We start from the raw sequence: 17099 nt of genomic DNA on the forward strand, positions 1-17099 counted from the left end.
CTGCAGGACAGAAGGAAGCCTTAGCCATTCTGCAGCATGAACCCGTGTTCTCCCAGTTCTCCAGTCAAACACCAACCTAGGCACTGCCAGGAAAAGCTTCTGCAGATATAAATTAAGTACTTAATCAGTTCACTTAAATTAGAGAGATTTGTGGGCCTGACTTGTTCTTAGGGAGGCTTTCCCAGAGGACACACCTAGGCCCTGCTGAGTTCCGGCCTGCTCCCAATCATTCTTCTCTGACTGCCTTGCATGAATAGCTTTGGCCCAGGCCTGTGGGAGCCAGCCTGCTTGTGATCTTCCCTTCCTGGCTTTCTCGACATGTTTCAGATTTGCTTCACCAGTCCCCAAAATTTATAAGCCATTCTTGAAATTAAAAAAAAAAATGTGTTTGGGAAAGGGAAGGGCATATCCATATATCTTACTTACTTCGCTTACCTGGTTGAACCCTGATTAATAAACCCCATTAGTGAGTTAAATAAACCTTTGCCAAGCTTACTCCATATTTGTATGAGAGGCATTTTTTTCAACCTTCAAAGACTTTCACTTTGACAAGGTAAAATGTGAACAGCAGCAATAGTTCTTTGGGGCTCTGCTAACCTTAAGATAAGAAACCAAATACTGTGTCTATTTGTAACAAAGATGTTAATGTCTGATGGTTCCAAAGCAACTAGTAGTGGGTTGTAAGAGTGACACCATCAAAGAATGATCTTATATAATTATTAGCAGTAGTATCATTATTTTTGTTAATATTATTTAGAAATAATATTGTTTAGAAAGTAGTTTACTTAATTTCTTATTTAGCTTATGGAATCCAGTTCAATTTTGGGGAGTAACTTTGCAAGGATTTTTTTCTAACAAGATATTCTAGAGCTAGAATGTTCACTGACAATGGCTTATTTTGCTTATCACCCACTTGATCTGATTGCTTTAGGCACATGTAACAGACACACAGAAGAAAAAAAAAAAAAGGAACAAAATGACAAGGAAAACTTCTGTGGTCAAATGCTGAATCCTATCAGTCAGTTGAAATCAGCAAGACAGAATGGCAACCAAGAAGGAACTCTGGGAAAGGCCAACTATTTATATTAAGTGTTTCTGTCAATTGAGTCAAAAACATGACTCATGATGACTTTTGGCAGCTTAAAGGGACAGAAAAGATTATTATTTTTTCCAAATGTGTCCTTGGAGAGTTGCATCTGGTGAATAAGCATCCTTTTAAAATAGCCCTTGAGATTAGAAGAGGATGGGCTAAGAGAGGGATGATAATTAAAAATTGGAAGACATGCAAGTGAGTAAGCAAATGGGGAAAAAAATGACACAGATGAAAAGAGAAAAAAATAACAGGGAAAAGATTCTCTCTCGAATCACTGCCCTACACCACAGAGAGGAAAGCAACCAGTCTGTGGGATTTTCTGCTGGTGACTCAACAGAGGCGTGATTAGTTGTAGCTCAGATACGGACAAGGCCTGTGAGCCAAGTAGGGCCCTTACTAGACAGGGAGGGGAGACGGCAGGCCTCCACTCCTTGTGACTGAAAGAGGAAGGGTGTAGTCTGTTTGCACTTATCCTGCATTTCATCACTTCGACTTGTGATGTTTTCATTCACTTTAAAAAAATGATGAAGTGATCCCCAATGGGTGTGTTTCACTTTCGAAACAATAAAGACGTCTGTTTTTTTGGTGATGCTGGAAGAACAAATTTTCACCAACTGCTTTTTCCACATTACACAGGGAGGGTATTCAATATCCAAGTGGGTGGCTCCCTCAAAGGGACCAATTTTGGAAACCCCCACCTAGAAAAACAGTTTGGATTTTTATGGTTCTTTTCATCCAAACGTCTCAAGGGATTACCAAGCAAAATATGAGATCCCTGACCATATTTTGAGGTGGTAGCTGACAGGGATTGTGGACACCCCCTTGGCAGACTAAAAAATGGCCAGACTGAGGGTACCCAGGCAGAAAATAACAGGAGAACCAAGAATAAAACCCAACAGAACCAATAGATCCTATGCCTCAAATTTGTTCTGCCCTTAAAACTTTTGTACATCTCTGTCATAACAATCATCTCATTGTGATTACACACAAAATAATACCCCTTTAGTAAAATAGTGCCACTACCTATGTGTCAGTATGTATCATTACTTCCTGAAAGAGCCTCACATTTTCAAGGTCCAAGGCAATTTCCAAGATACATATTACAGAATCCCGAATATATCATAATATTTTTTTACCTTTAATAATAGTAAGATTCTTGTGGGTGATATTAATTTACTTGTGTGATTAACAGTCAATTTGGAGAACTAACTATGCATATAAGAATTATAGGGTTTTATTTCACTATAAATTGAACTTTCAGTAGAATATGCCATTTGGCTTTATTTTGCAAGTGGATTATTTAAAGGTGACAAATGGGAGGAAAAAAGATTAGCAAATACATCTTTTATATTCTTGAAATAGCTGTACTTTATTTTAAAAATGATTTTTTTCTATATTTCCAAATAACCCTTTTTGCATTTCACTATACCGTTGACTATAATTCAAGCTGACTATAAGCTTGAGAGTTTTCCCAAGAATAGGGTAAATCAATTAGCATGGGTCTTATTCAGCCACTAGAAATGCAAAACAAATATCAAGAATATTAAGTACACTCCCTCCAAGTTCCAGAGCTCAGATTCAAAATATACCGCTCATGACCTAAAGGACATATCATCAAATGGGCTGCAGAGAAAGCTCTTCTTTGTAATGTTAGTAAAAATCTCTGACAAATCAGTCTCCGTTCCAAGTTTCAGAAAATTCTTCATATACATATTTCAATATATTTGAAACACTAAATCTAGAATTCAATACCGTTAAATAGTTCATATTTGTTTTCTTGAATTTCAATATGTAGTCAGTGCCAAAAAGCCTCTGGGTGTGTGTACAAAATTTGTAAAAATACATAAAAACCTACTGAACCAAAACCACAGTGGAACTCACAATAACTTTCCAGACAGCATAATTCACCACTTAGTCACTGGGGAATGCCAATCTCAAAAGATAGATTTTATATCAGGCCAAGATCAACAAAAATAAGTCCTTCTTAGATCAGGAACAAAAGGGAAAGTCCAATTCTAATGGCCTTAAAACAATACTAGTATTAATGATAATAATAACAAGTTAACTGTCCAGTCTAGTGTGCCAACATTTAACTAAAAGACTCTTTTAGGAGTGCCTGGATGGCTCAGTCAGTAAAGCGTCGGACTTCGGCTCAGGTTACGATGTCATGGCTGGTAGGTTTGAGCCCCACATCAGGTTCTGTGCTGACAGCTCAGAGCCTAGAGCCTGCTTCGGATTCTGTCTCTCTCTCTCTCTCTCTCTCTCTCTGCCCCTCCTCTGCTTGCACTCTCTCAAAAATAAATAAACATTTAAAAAAAATTTGTTTAAAGACTTTTTAAGCATTGTATCTTTTGAAATAACATTGAATAACTAAGAAATTAGAGTATGTGGTATTAACTGCTTTCTATTTATTACACATTGAGCTCTACAGTTCTTCCTGATTTCATATTAGATTAGCAGAGAAACAAAATTAAATGCATTTAGCCACATGCGAACATTATAGTGAGTTATTGACTCTTTCTTATCCCTCTGTCCTGAGCCCAGGTAAAGAACACAAGAAGCACCATCCACTCTTGTCTGCAACACATATCCTTGGTTTCGTCTCTGTCTCCTTCCCATCGCCCTCATTCAGACAGGAGGAATCTCACGTGGGCAGCCACACCAGTTCTTCTCTGGCTTCCTCTCTTCCGTTTCTGCTCTACTTCGCTGTCCCTCTGCCACTACAGTTTCTCAGTTTGGTCTCTCCTCAGCAGTTAAGCTTTTCTTTAAAAAAATGATAATCAGATCACTTCATTCTCTAGCTTATAAAGTCTTGTAGCTTCTTACTGCACATAGAATAAAATCCAATTCCCCCAAGAACCTACACAATACGTATGTGGTACCTGCCAACTTCTCTCTGGTGCATACATATACAACCCACAGGGACTCCAGTGTGACAGTGAAATGCTGAAGTTAATATGATTTGTTAGTTGTTTAGGCTCCTGTTCCTTTAAATACATACACATATATAAATCTAAGAAAGTATATTGTGAATGTGGATTTAAGGCGGCTTAGGAGAACTATCTCATAATAAAAAAAGATAAAACATGGAAAGTTATATTAGGTATGTTAGGCATAAATATGAAACCCTGGATATCCATTTCACCCACTATGTCATTTTGTGCCTTACCTCTGCAACAACAAATACAGAACTTTCATGCAAATAACTCATAAAAGTCTATTCTTAGGAGCTTAGGGCAGCTAAAATGAAAATGAAATAGATTATAAAGAATAGCAGAAGAATACTGTGCCATATTACAAGAAATCAAAGGGCCTAGGTTCTAGTCTGCTTTTGCCAGTTTTGTGATCTTAGGGGAAAATAATGTCTTAGACTCCACTCCTTTGTGTATATAACATGATTACCATAACTAGACCACTTCTGTATCCCTCACAAATGTATTACTGTGTGACTCTACAAATAAACGAGATGCGTGAATGTGTACAGAATGACAGTTTGACATTAAACTCCCTGTTTTTTCCCCTCCATTCCTATTACCCTTACCCTTTCTGCAGTATTAAAGTGGTAGGAATATCAGCCCAGTAGGGCATTCAAGTACAGCTTAGAACAAAGAATTCAATTGAGAAGCTAAATAGATTTTGAAACTCAAAACAAACACAATTGTTTAAAAGCCAAAGAGTTATTCATATGTAAGACCCTCGGCATTTATTATGGGGGCAGTTTTCAGTTTGTGGGTTTGAATTACAAAAAAAAAAAAAAGTCTTGTCTTGGAATAACAGGAAGCAGAGCCTAGAGGAACAAATAAAGTCTATGAAACAAGCATAGAGTAAAAGCAGATTAAGAATGATGACCAAACAGCAGCTTCCCTGCTATACAGGAAAGAGCTAGTAAACACACATGTGCTCACACACACTTCTGGATAAGGAAGAGTTTGGAGAATATTAGAAGGCAACACTTTAAGGTTTAGATGCTTTCTGGGCCCCTGAGAAGACAGCCAGAATCCCACACTTTTGAGTTCCAGACCTGTTGACTTGGGGGAGTAAAGAAAATGGTATCTAAATGCCCAGAAGGGATTGACAAAATCCAGTGGAGAGAATTTATATCTTTCTTCACAGGAAAACATCCAAAGAAAATTTCTAGCTCCTCAAACTTTAGAGAGCTACCCATATGTCAAGGTACAACTGGCGATTAGAAATGACTGGTGTTTCCACGGATGAGTTTAAGGTCATGCCTTACAAAGTTCATCAGGACTAAAGTTGGCAGAGACAGCAGATGAGAAGACATAACCCCAAGGGGTGGGGGGAAGGTACAAGTACACTCAGAGCGTCTTTAGACTGAATGGACTTTGGCCAAGAGTTGGGACGGGGGACAGACCACATGAACAGAGACCACAAAGGACCAAGGAAGGGAGCTGTGGGTTTCAATCTACAGAGCCCCCAGATTAAACGGGAAGGAATACCACAGTTGAGGAGTGACCAAACAGTGGCACTTATGTCAGACTCCCTCGGGAGGAAAATTATGTTTGTAATTCAGAAGTGACTTAGTTATCTAAAGTACTACATTAAGCACCTTATGCCATCTGTGAAAATAGGAGTTCGGCAACCAAGTTAAATTCACCCATTAAAAAATGAAGACAAAATTAATTAACATAAATTACACAACTGAATGGTGATGCAAAACATCTGAACTCTTATAAATGTGCATCAGAGTATCTGAAAGATGGCACTTTAATCTGTTGTCGTTGTTATTGTTATTACTATTATTATTAAAATGTAGTTGGATTGAAAATACATTTTATGAGTGTATTTAAAATAAGAGGTCACAAGAAATTAAATCAGAAACATTAACTATAACATAATTATATAGCATAATCCACTAACTCAAGATTGTCTATAATAAGGTATTAAAGACACTTAAGAGATTTACTCTTACACACTGGTGCTAATTAAAAGTTCATATACATTATCATTGTATTTCTCAATCAATCTTGATTCTATTTACTTCACAAATTCTTGGAGTCATTAAGACTTACTGTAAGGACCCAGAAGAATTATTCAGTCTTCCTTCTAACAATCTGAAGAACAGTTAAGAATAGAAATGAAAATTGTCTTTTGATTGTGTGCCGAGGGTAGAATTGTCAAGATTCTATGGGAAAATGGGGAGAGGGGGGAAGGTAGAGGATGAAAAAGGGGTATCTATTGCTGTGTTCCAATTGTTTGAGAGATTGTTGTTTTATCAGAAATATACTCTGACAAGATATGTAAACTAAGTAAAACAACTATTCAGGAATAATATCAATAGCTAAAGCATTGTATGTGAAGAATTTTCAGTTCTTCAGAAATAGTCTGCCAACATGTTTCAGTTGCCAAATCTTATAAAACATAGTCTTTCCTGAATATTTTGAAAAATACTTGCAATAGCTATATTCCATGAAATCTCATTTAACTGATAACAGCTCATTCAAAAGGGTGTAATTTGAAATAAAGTTTCAAGGTTACAGAAATACATGTAAGGAAACCAAATGGCTACTCACCAGTTGTGAAACTATGCTATGTTTCTCTATATGTGAACACCAGAAAGACCACATTCAATGTTCTAAGATCACTTCATGATATAATTGCTTTATACATTTAAATGCCTTCACACTAAAACCCAATCACCAGGACGAAAATAATTACCAGATGGTCTCATTTGGTTATCAAGGTCACTGTAATAAATGGGCTAACCCTGAAATTTTTATTCATGAGAAACAACAGTGAGAATTACAACTATATAATGGAAAAAAAACTTTAGAAATATTGCTCTATTTTGTTGATACTAACGTTTTACTTTAGTATCTTCTCAAAAAACATAAATAGGTAATTTTAAAAGATTATTCTAAGTTAACAAGAAAAATGAATATCTGCCAGAAGTTCTATTTTTATTTTTTAGAATTATTTTATTTTTCTGAATTTATAATGAATGCACAGGGAAGAGAGTTCAAATGATATTAAGGTGTATACAATAAAAAATTATTTTCTTTGCCACTCCTACCCAGCTTTTCTTCTTAAAGTCAACCACTGTAACTAGTTCCTTGGCTATCCTTCCATAGATGTCAGGTACACATGTAATTACATACATGTAGAATTCTTTTTTAACATATAAATATTAGCATGATAAGGAGCCTTTTCTATGTGTTGAATTTTTTTCACGTAATATAAATAGAAGATTTCACTGCATATAAAGCTTTCTTTTTCTTTTTAATGTCTGAATGGCATTATAATGGACAGATTTACAATAATTTATTTGAGCAGTCCCCAGTAATGCACACATTTTGGTACTGCAATGGCTGCTCTTACACACATTATTCTGTGCATGTGAAAGTATATCTTAATACAAATCCCTAAAAATTGAACTGCTGGAACAGAGGACATGTATTTCCATTTGTGATTAGATGAATAAACCTTTACTTAATTCCGGTTATATCAATGTATGCTCCCATTTAAAATATAAAAGAATCTATTTCCCCATATTATAGGGTTTAGAACTTATTTACTGCAATTTTGTAAAGTACCAAATTGACTTCATTTGCCTACCCCTGCAAAATGTTTTTTAAAAAGAAGAAAAAATACAAACATGAATTATTAGTTTTGAAAAGATAGCATGTTTTCTTTTAATAAAACCAAATATAATCTCCAAACCTGAATTTTCTTTGAATGGATAAACTGATGTCATTTATCACAAAGCCAAGTTATTTAAGACTAATAATTCTCCAAATTTCAGCATCATTGCAAATAAATCAAAATAAAATAACTTCAATATGAATGGAAATCGTACAATCAGAAGAAAGCTATGCAGTTCCTCATGTATATTTTAGAAACTAGACAACGCTAGCAATCAATTTACGATTATTCAACGAACATCAAATATTTAATTCCATTTGTCCCAATTTAGTTATTTTCTCAACATTTTACGTCTTTTTTCTAATAAAAGAAACCTAGGATTTTAGTTCCTTCACATAAAGTACACTCTTAGAGATTAAAAGAAAAATCTTCAGCAAACTTTTTCTTCGTTCAATACTTCTTTCTTTTCAGTAACTTTTTTGAACAAATTTGTGGACTTCTACATAAAAATAGTACTCTCAACTTTAGTACCTGAGAAATTCCAAGACTTAAAATGCTTGATTAAGATTTACTTGTTCAACAATATTTTCCTTTAAACAAAATCACATTTTACATTTAATCAATGAAAAGGATCAAGTTGAAAAATATATTTTTGCCATATTATGACTCAGTATGAAGTTTTTAGATTCAAAAGAGCCATATAGCTTTAAAATAACCTGGATGTCTTTTGACCTGTTAATATTTTTCTCTTTGTTCATAAGATGGGATTAAATATTAAAACAAGGAGAAAAGAACTTTTTCATCCAAATATGATTGCAAATAAATTTCACTGCTCGCAATTATACTTAGTCACTACTTATTTTTCTCTAGGTTGGTTACCCTCTAGGTTGGTTACCCTCTCTTACATTTCTTTTGGAGTTGCTATGGCTCTGATATAGCCCCAGCAGGTTTAACCTCATGCTTTGAAACATAAGGCATCAGAGTTCGGTGAAACTCCTTGGCTATCAAAAGTGTTCCTAAAAAGAACTGCTTGACTGAAATCTGTCCCTCTTAGAGACTCAAGAAAAGGCATGCACAAAGCTGACTTTCCCAGCCTGTTCAGACTTCAGTGACACTGCATATGAAGATCTGGCAGAGGTACCAGCTTGACCTATCTTCAACCAGTGCTAGGGCAAAGGAATATTCAGGCATGACAAGAGAATAGTAGCTGGAGGTCGGCTGCACCAAGGAATATGAATGAGGCTCTCTCTCAGTAGAAGAAAGGAGGGATGCCTGGGGGGATGACATGGAAAGAACAGCCTGAGGTTGTATTTCTAAATTGCTCCAGAAGCCCAAACCCAAGGATCCTTGTCTGAGAAAAAGCTGAAACATTTTCATGATCAGCCCCAGCATCTCATACAATATTTAATCCTTCTCCTTAGTGGCTGTGTATTAGCCCTATTCTTGCAGTCAGGTTTCATTATATGGAAATAATTTTTTGAAAATTTCTTACAGTTAGAATTTTTAGATATCAATATTTTGCAATTCATAAAAGTATGTTGGTGCCATTGGCTTTTACCATAGTACATGGCGCTTAGAGCATTTAAAAACATCGGCTAAGACCTTTATCGTTTCTAAACCTACTGTGCACTGTCTATAACTTCTCACTAAAACCTATAAGCAGCAATGTTGTCTTTCTAAAATGAGGTCTTATTAGCTCTCTTCCAACCTCACTGCCATCATTTGGTCCTTACCACAAAGAAATAAAGTCCGAACTCCAGACTATTTAATATAATATTCAGGATCTAGCTCTAATTAACTTCCAAGTTGTACCTCTCTCTATCCACCTATCATAAATTTTGCACTGTAGACATTAAACACTTCTTGAAGTTCCTCAAACATAACATTTTTTTTAAAAATTTTTTTCAACGTTTATTTATTTTTGGGACAGAGAGAGACAGAGCATGAACGGGGGAGGGGCAGAGAGAGAGGGAGACACAGAATCAGAAACAGGCTCCAGGCTCTGAGCCATCAGCCCAGAGCCTGACGCGGGGCTCGAACTCACGGACCGTGAGATCGTGACCTGGCTGAAGTCAGACGCTTAACCGACTGTGCCACCCAGGCGCCCCAAACATAACATTTTTAAATATAACTTTGTGTAAGTATTCTTACCAGTCTACCTACTATACTCTTATTATGTCTTTAAAGTAAATCATACGTCCCTGCGCCCCTCTTCTGTGAGGTCTCAAATAATTACTATGGGAAAATTAATAACTTCTCCTACTAAAACCTCACAAGGCTACTAGAGATTGTGTTAACTTGTATTGTAATTATTTCTTTCTATGTGTTTACCCTTCATTAAAATGTTGGTTAATTTTCAGGAATTTATTTTCTATTTGCATGCATAATGCCTACATAACACCTGACCCCTGGTAGGTAATCAATAAATGTGTGTTGCATTGGATGAATAAACAATATATTAAATACACAAATAAAGTAAAACTGCACAGAAGATCTACACAGTTAAGTATTTTTCTGGTAGAAGGCTGCCTTATTTTTAATGCCCCAACTTTATAGAAAATGTGTCTCTTAACACAGTATTTTCAGCCAATATTTATATAGAAAAAATTACATTTATGTCTCTAAAGCCCAATATGACATTTTTTAACAAATTGCAAGGGGAAAAGTAATTTTCCAAATAGAATTGATAGAATGTTGGAATAGCATGGACATTTTGAGGAGCTAGCCAAATCTCAACAAAGGGGTATTCATCTTAGATGTTGCTGGCACTAAGAAATACCATGTTACTGCAAACAAACTGTTTTTTAATAGGCATATCAGTTACATTTGGTGATCTGGAAGAAATGTTTTAAATATTTAACAGGTACTTATATATAAAAAATATACCGTTTTTTGTTAAAGGAATTGGGGGTTTGTGGCTGACCTGTAACTCATTATATTATTTCCCATTTAAAATAATGGGAAATTATGGGTTAGCATTTTCATTCAGATGTTCTGATTTTGAGGAACAAATTATTGTTAATACATGGGAGACAGCTATATGAAATGAGATATTTAATACATTCAACTCAGTGTACTGTTTACTGTGAGAAATATAAAAATAAAGGTGACTTGTGCCCTGTCTTCAAGTTGCTTACAGTTTAGTTCATGAGAAAGATGAGAGGATCACAGTTAATTTTCATTTCCAATGCTAACTCAAGAAATTGTAGTGGCTCTATACTGTGCTGTGATATAAGGATTCCTCGGCCATAGCCCAGCTTGAGAGAATGCCATGATGATTAGTGATGTTCATAACAGAAATATACTTGCCATCACTACTCTAGGGATTCACAGGAAAAAGAAAGCACTTCTAGTTGAAGTGATAAATTAAAATCTCCTGAAAGAGAGACATCCTGAAAGAGATGACACTTAGGCTGGGCAGGATAATTTTAGGTATGAGAGTGGAAAGAAGTCATCAAAGTGAAGCAGTGCCAGAAGAAAGCTTGGAAGAGAAAGGACTGGGAAAATTCAGTGAAAGCAAGTAGTCAGGTTGATTGGAGCCAAATGCATTTTTCTTGTCCTCAAAATGAGGCCACAGGGTAGCTCCTCAGGAAGTCTCTTTCTTCTTGACACAAATGACCAATGATAAAGTCTCTTCTATGGAATAGCAGTCTCATAGCTTGAAAAATTAAAACTGAGAGCTAAAAATTCCCAGTATATGGGAGGAACTAATGCTAATTTTAAGACAAAATGTACTAAGTGAAGAAAAAAAAGAAAAAAATCTTGGCATACCTCTGATGCAATTAATGAAATATGGACTGGATAAAATAAAATATAAAGCACTGTAGGCAATAATCTAATCAATAGGGAGTAGCAATTTTTTTAAAAAAAAGAGAAATTTTAGATGAGAGGAAATTACAGAGTTGCTACCCTTCAAAAGGTTAGCTCAGCAAGAGAAAGAAATTATTTCTAATTGCTGATAGAATAGAGTTCCAAAAACCTCAGAGAAGTTTCAACAATAGCTTTCCAGAAAACATTATGCATCCCACATAATTTTTACAAACTTCCTAGGAATTACACATACTGGGGTATTAGTCCTGATGGAAACACAAATACTTCAGGATCATTCCTAAGTTGGCCTCAGAATTGCCTTCATGAAAAGGAACAAGAGAAAGTAAATTCAGGGGGAATGGAGGAGAGGCTTACCAGGAGAACTAAATTTGTTTTAGGTATCAATCAATTTACTACTTTTATTTGATCACTTCTTGGTCTTTCCTGTATTAAAAAAAAAAATCTTGGCCTTATTCTTAGCCTCTTACCAGTCTCCTCTCAAGCTAACAGTAATTTTTACAGGCCATAAATTGCTTCTGTGCATATCAACTGTCTTGTACATGACCTAATAAATGAAATCTGATTCTTTTCTATCTTAACCATTCTTCTCTCCACTGTTCATTCAATGCTCCAATGCCTATTGTAATGGTCTGAGTTCAACCAGAGTAACAGAAGTAGGAGGAGATATATACTAAGAGATATATTGCAAATAAATGGTTTCTACAATCATGCAAACTGGCTAGGCAAGTCTAAAATCTACACAGTGGGCCTTCAGAAATGGTAGGCTGAAACTTTCCACCATGGCCTGAAGCTACTGTCCATAGGCAGAATTTCACCTTCTCTCAGGAAATTTCAGCTTTTAAAGTCCCTTCCAATCATTGAATTGGCCAACTAACATCATCTAGGATAATCCCTGTTACTAAGAGTCAACTGATTATAGAGTTTAAGTACATCTAAAAATTCCTTCATGCCAACATATTAATTAATGTTTGACTGAAAACTTAGACTAGCTGATAGTCAAATAAAACCATCATGGCCACATCCTTGTTAACTTAACACCCACATATCTCATTAAACCATACTTACTATTAAAATTAAACACTAAGTCTTATTTCCATTTAACATGATCCAGAAAAGAAGTCAAAGCCCTCCCCTAATGTTCAATCTTCTTCTTTGATATCCTATAATATAAATGCTGTGATATAAAATTAACTAGCCACGCAGAGTTGTTATTTATAACCACCTTCTTCCACTGCCAATTCTGTATTCATCTGTACTCAGGAACCATGTCAGCTGGTTATGGTTCTTTGCATGGTAGGGTGACGCAAAACCTCAGTCATGAAGGTTCTGATCCATTAGCATTCCTGCCTGAATTGGGTTTAGTTTTCTATTGATTTTAATCACAGGACCTGGTAAAATATATCCTAATGGATTTCCTGTGTGCCAGACATAATCTTCCATACTTCCATTTTGTAGTAGCAATTTTCCCTTGGCAATTAATATGAATCATCCCAGTCAGTATAGTAGCTCCCTTCTTTAAGTGTTGATTCAATGGGGTAAGGACCATGAAGTGGGTGGGTGACAGCCTCAACTTCCCATCCAACAGTTTAATTATTGTCTCTTCTGGTAGAAGCATTCCTCTCAATGGAATTAAGTCCTCTAGATCTGCAGAGCATAAGGTTGTGGGGACTGCAAGCAAAGATTTTGCTAGTGGAAATTTTCCTGGGGGAACACTAGGGGTAACAGAGAATGGTGCCACTCTCATTTCTATGCTTTTATTCCTGGACCAGTGGATCCTGACTAAGGAAGAAATAGTACTGTAAACTGGATGCTTATTTAGAGCATACACAGCCTCCTGCAAGTCATTGCTCTAACCCTATAAATATGGCCACCTAGTTGGCATGGCACTCGATCGAGTCTTTAAAATGTCATTTCACCATTATATTAAGCCAGCTGCTTACCATAGGGAACATAGTAAGAGATAAGTTAATTCCATGAGCATGGGCTCACTGCTGTACTTCTTTAGGTGTGAAGTGAGTTCTTTGATCAGAAACAATGTTGTATGGAATTTGATGATGTGCAATAAAGCATTCTATTAGTCTGCAGATGGTAATTTTGACAGAAGCATTAGGTGCAAAGAAAGCAAATCCATATCTAGATAAGTGTCTATGGTAGTAAGAACAATGTTATCAATCTGCATCAGTTAGCTGGCTGATCATCCTGAGAAATGGTACCATACTGAAAATTCAGTGTTGGTCTCTGTTGCTGACAGATTAGAATTTAGCAGTGACTATAGTAAGGTCAGCTTCAGTAAATGGAAGCCCATGTTGTTGAGGCTATGCATAACCTGCATCCACTATGGCCCCTTTGTTCAGGATCCCATTGGACAATGACAAGAATAGGAAAAGAAACTTACTAATCTCCACAAAACTGGTCTTCCTATCCACTGTATTATTAAAATCCTCTTCTGTCGAGGTCATTCTTCGATGAGCATTAACAAAGGATACAAATGTCTTCGAAAATCTTTGCCCATTCAGAAGGGTCTATCTATAAATCCCTTTTCCAGTCTTCCTTGTCATGAATTTTCTAACCATATTTCTTCCAAGTCCCTGACCAACCAAAGCATTTGTCAGAATCCATGAATAGGCATAGACTTCTAAGTCTGGCCATTTCTTTTTCCAGGCAAAATAACCAGGTGCACTGCTCAAAGTGCTATGTCCACTAGGAGGAACTCCTTTTACCATTCTCCTTCAGGAATATCCCAGAGAGGGGCTATAGCAATGGAGCTGACAACTTTCAAATGGTGCGTACATATGGTGCAGAACCATCTGTAAACCAGGTCTAAATTTTCTCTCCCTCAGGCACCTGGTCACAGGAAATTTCCCATAAGGTCAAAAGTGCAAGCCGAGAGTTAGAAAGCAATGAGCAGGAATAGGGGTCTTGTGCATTTTGCCTACTTCCTCATGAACCTTATTCCTACCGGGCCTACTCAAGCATTATCTCATCCATACTACCTTTCATTTCATAATGGAATGCTACTGTGCCAACCTAATGGCTTTGTGTGTCAAACAACACCCAGTTCACAATGGAAAGTTCAGTTCACATGATAACTTGGTGGCCCATGGTTAAGCATTAAATATCTAGTATGGCCCAGGATAGATATACATACATACATACATACATACATACACACATCTATATTTTGTTTCCCTGAAGAATCCTGACTAATACAGACCCTTTCAATAAATTTGGCCTAATTCAACTTTATATTCCTTTCCCTATTATTCCATACCCATAATATCCATTCTCACACATACTCTCTAGATTTCTATCTATGTAAATTGGCCCGGGGGTGGGGTTGGGGGGGGGGGGCACCAAGCAGTTAATGCTGCTCTTTTGTGTAGTGCAGTACACCTTCTGACAGGTCACGCTTTTTCCTCATCCTTTGCAGGCTGCTGGGACTTGAGTCTGGCTACAGGTCTAAAAACAAAGATGGTGGTGTAGGCAGAACATAAGGAGAATCAGTAGTGCTTTGTAAGGCAACTACTGCAGAGGAGACCATCGAGTTTAGCTTCAGGCTAAAGACTAATAACCTCCTCATAAGTGAATATTCTACAAATATTCTAAAAAAATTTGTTAGTCTTATCAAATACACTCACAAATACACACACATACACACATATATAATTCATCCTATAATTTAACATCTTCCACATATTTCTGGTAACACACTCCTCTACTCTGAGATGTATTGGAGACTTAAAATCACTAAATGATTATGAAACTGTTTCTAGACATTTTTCATTAACTAAGTTTTCATGTTCTACTACAAATCATCAAAAAGGAAGAACAAAGGCTCAGATGGGAATATGTGGAAGTTATTACTTTATAAGAGTCCAAATCCAGCTATAAAATGCATATTCTTTGAGGTAATTCATCTTTATTTTATACAAATTTATATTCTACTTTCTCTTTACCCATGTCAGTGGTTCATTTCTTACTTCTCTCATCAATCAGCGTTATCACAACACATTGTCTCCTTTATACATCAGAAGCTCTCAATAGACTTTAAAATGTTATTTTCTGTCTTGTTTTCACAAGATTCATCTTTACTATCCCTTTGCATTGAGATGTATATCTTTTTTATATAATATATATTTTGAGTAATTCATATAAATGAAAACAAGATTTTAAAAAACCTCTATTTATACATAAGTCAATATGTACAAGGCACTATACTAATCATATGAAAATGAGGGAGAGTGAGCAACAAAGAGACTTCCTTCCTTCTAAAATCATATTGTAGAGTTTGTGGGAAAGATCACATTACTACAATATCATCTGTGTCTTTAGTGGAAAAGACAGATATGTAAGCATATGTAGTCATGTGAGGGAAAATAAAGCACTAGAATAGAGATGTGTATAGACTGCCATGACCATGTGTGGTAGGCAGAATTCTAAGATGGCTCCCTAGGCTCCCATCTGCTGGTACACGAGCCCTGTATAATCCCTTCCTCTTTAGTCGTAGCCAGATATGAGTGTATGAGTGGATATCACTCCCATGATTATGTTTTATTTTAAAGCTGAAGGGATTTTGCAGATTTGATTAAATCCTGAATCAACGGGCTTTAGTTAACCAAATGAGAGATTATCCTAGTGGGCCCAAGTTCATCAATTTAGCTCTTACAGAACTCAACTGCTCAAAACAGCAGTAGACACTCTCTTCTGTTGTCCTTGAAGAAGCAAACCATCATGTTGTGGAAAGGACGATGGACCAGGAAGTCGAAGGTCCCTCTGGGAGTTGAGAGCCTCAGTCCTACAACCACAAGGCACTGAACTCTCTAGCACCTACATGAGCTTAGAAGAGGGCTCTGAGCTCCAAATGAGAATCCAACTTGCCTGACACTTTGACTTTGACCTTGTGAGAGCAACTCTGAATGAGAATTCAGCTACAGTATGCCTGAACTTGCAACCTACAAAAAGTGTACTTTAACAAATGGATATTGTTTAAGCACTTTGAAAGCTAAGTTTGTAATAATTTATTATTCAGCAGTAGAAAATAAACACATCTTGCAAAGGGGAAAGTAAATAATTCAAAATGAAATTACCAATGTTTCTTTTTAAGATAATTTTCCAAACTGATCAGAAGCCTTTTCTGGGTGCTTTTTCTTTTGATCCCAGCCATTAGTGCTGATTGGAAGCATTTCCTGTCTTCTCAAAAGAGATGTGCCATTAGACACATACCTACAGTGAAACAGGCAGCCAGGAAAATCAGAAAGAGTCTCAGCTGCGCTGAAATCTACTGAGGGAAGAGAAGAGCAAGCCAGCCTTGAGTGTTGCCACAGGCTTGCTTGTCTGAGGTTTCAGAGTCTATATTCTAATCAGGCTTTGTCTCTTTCATCATTCAGACACAAATTCCATGAATTCAATAAGCCAAAGATTTGAGAATGATTTGGGAAGATTTGCATATTATTGGAAAAGGTTTATCTTTTAAAGGAATTCCTTAAGTTGGTGGAGGTCATTTATCTCTAATAACATGTTTTCTCCACTCCAAATATGGATGCCTAACTTCCTTATGTATGGATTAGAGGCTATA

This window comes from Prionailurus viverrinus, chromosome F2 (genome assembly GCF_022837055.1).
Source record: "Prionailurus viverrinus isolate Anna chromosome F2, UM_Priviv_1.0, whole genome shotgun sequence".
In the NCBI taxonomy this organism is placed as follows: domain Eukaryota; kingdom Metazoa; phylum Chordata; class Mammalia; order Carnivora; family Felidae; genus Prionailurus; species Prionailurus viverrinus.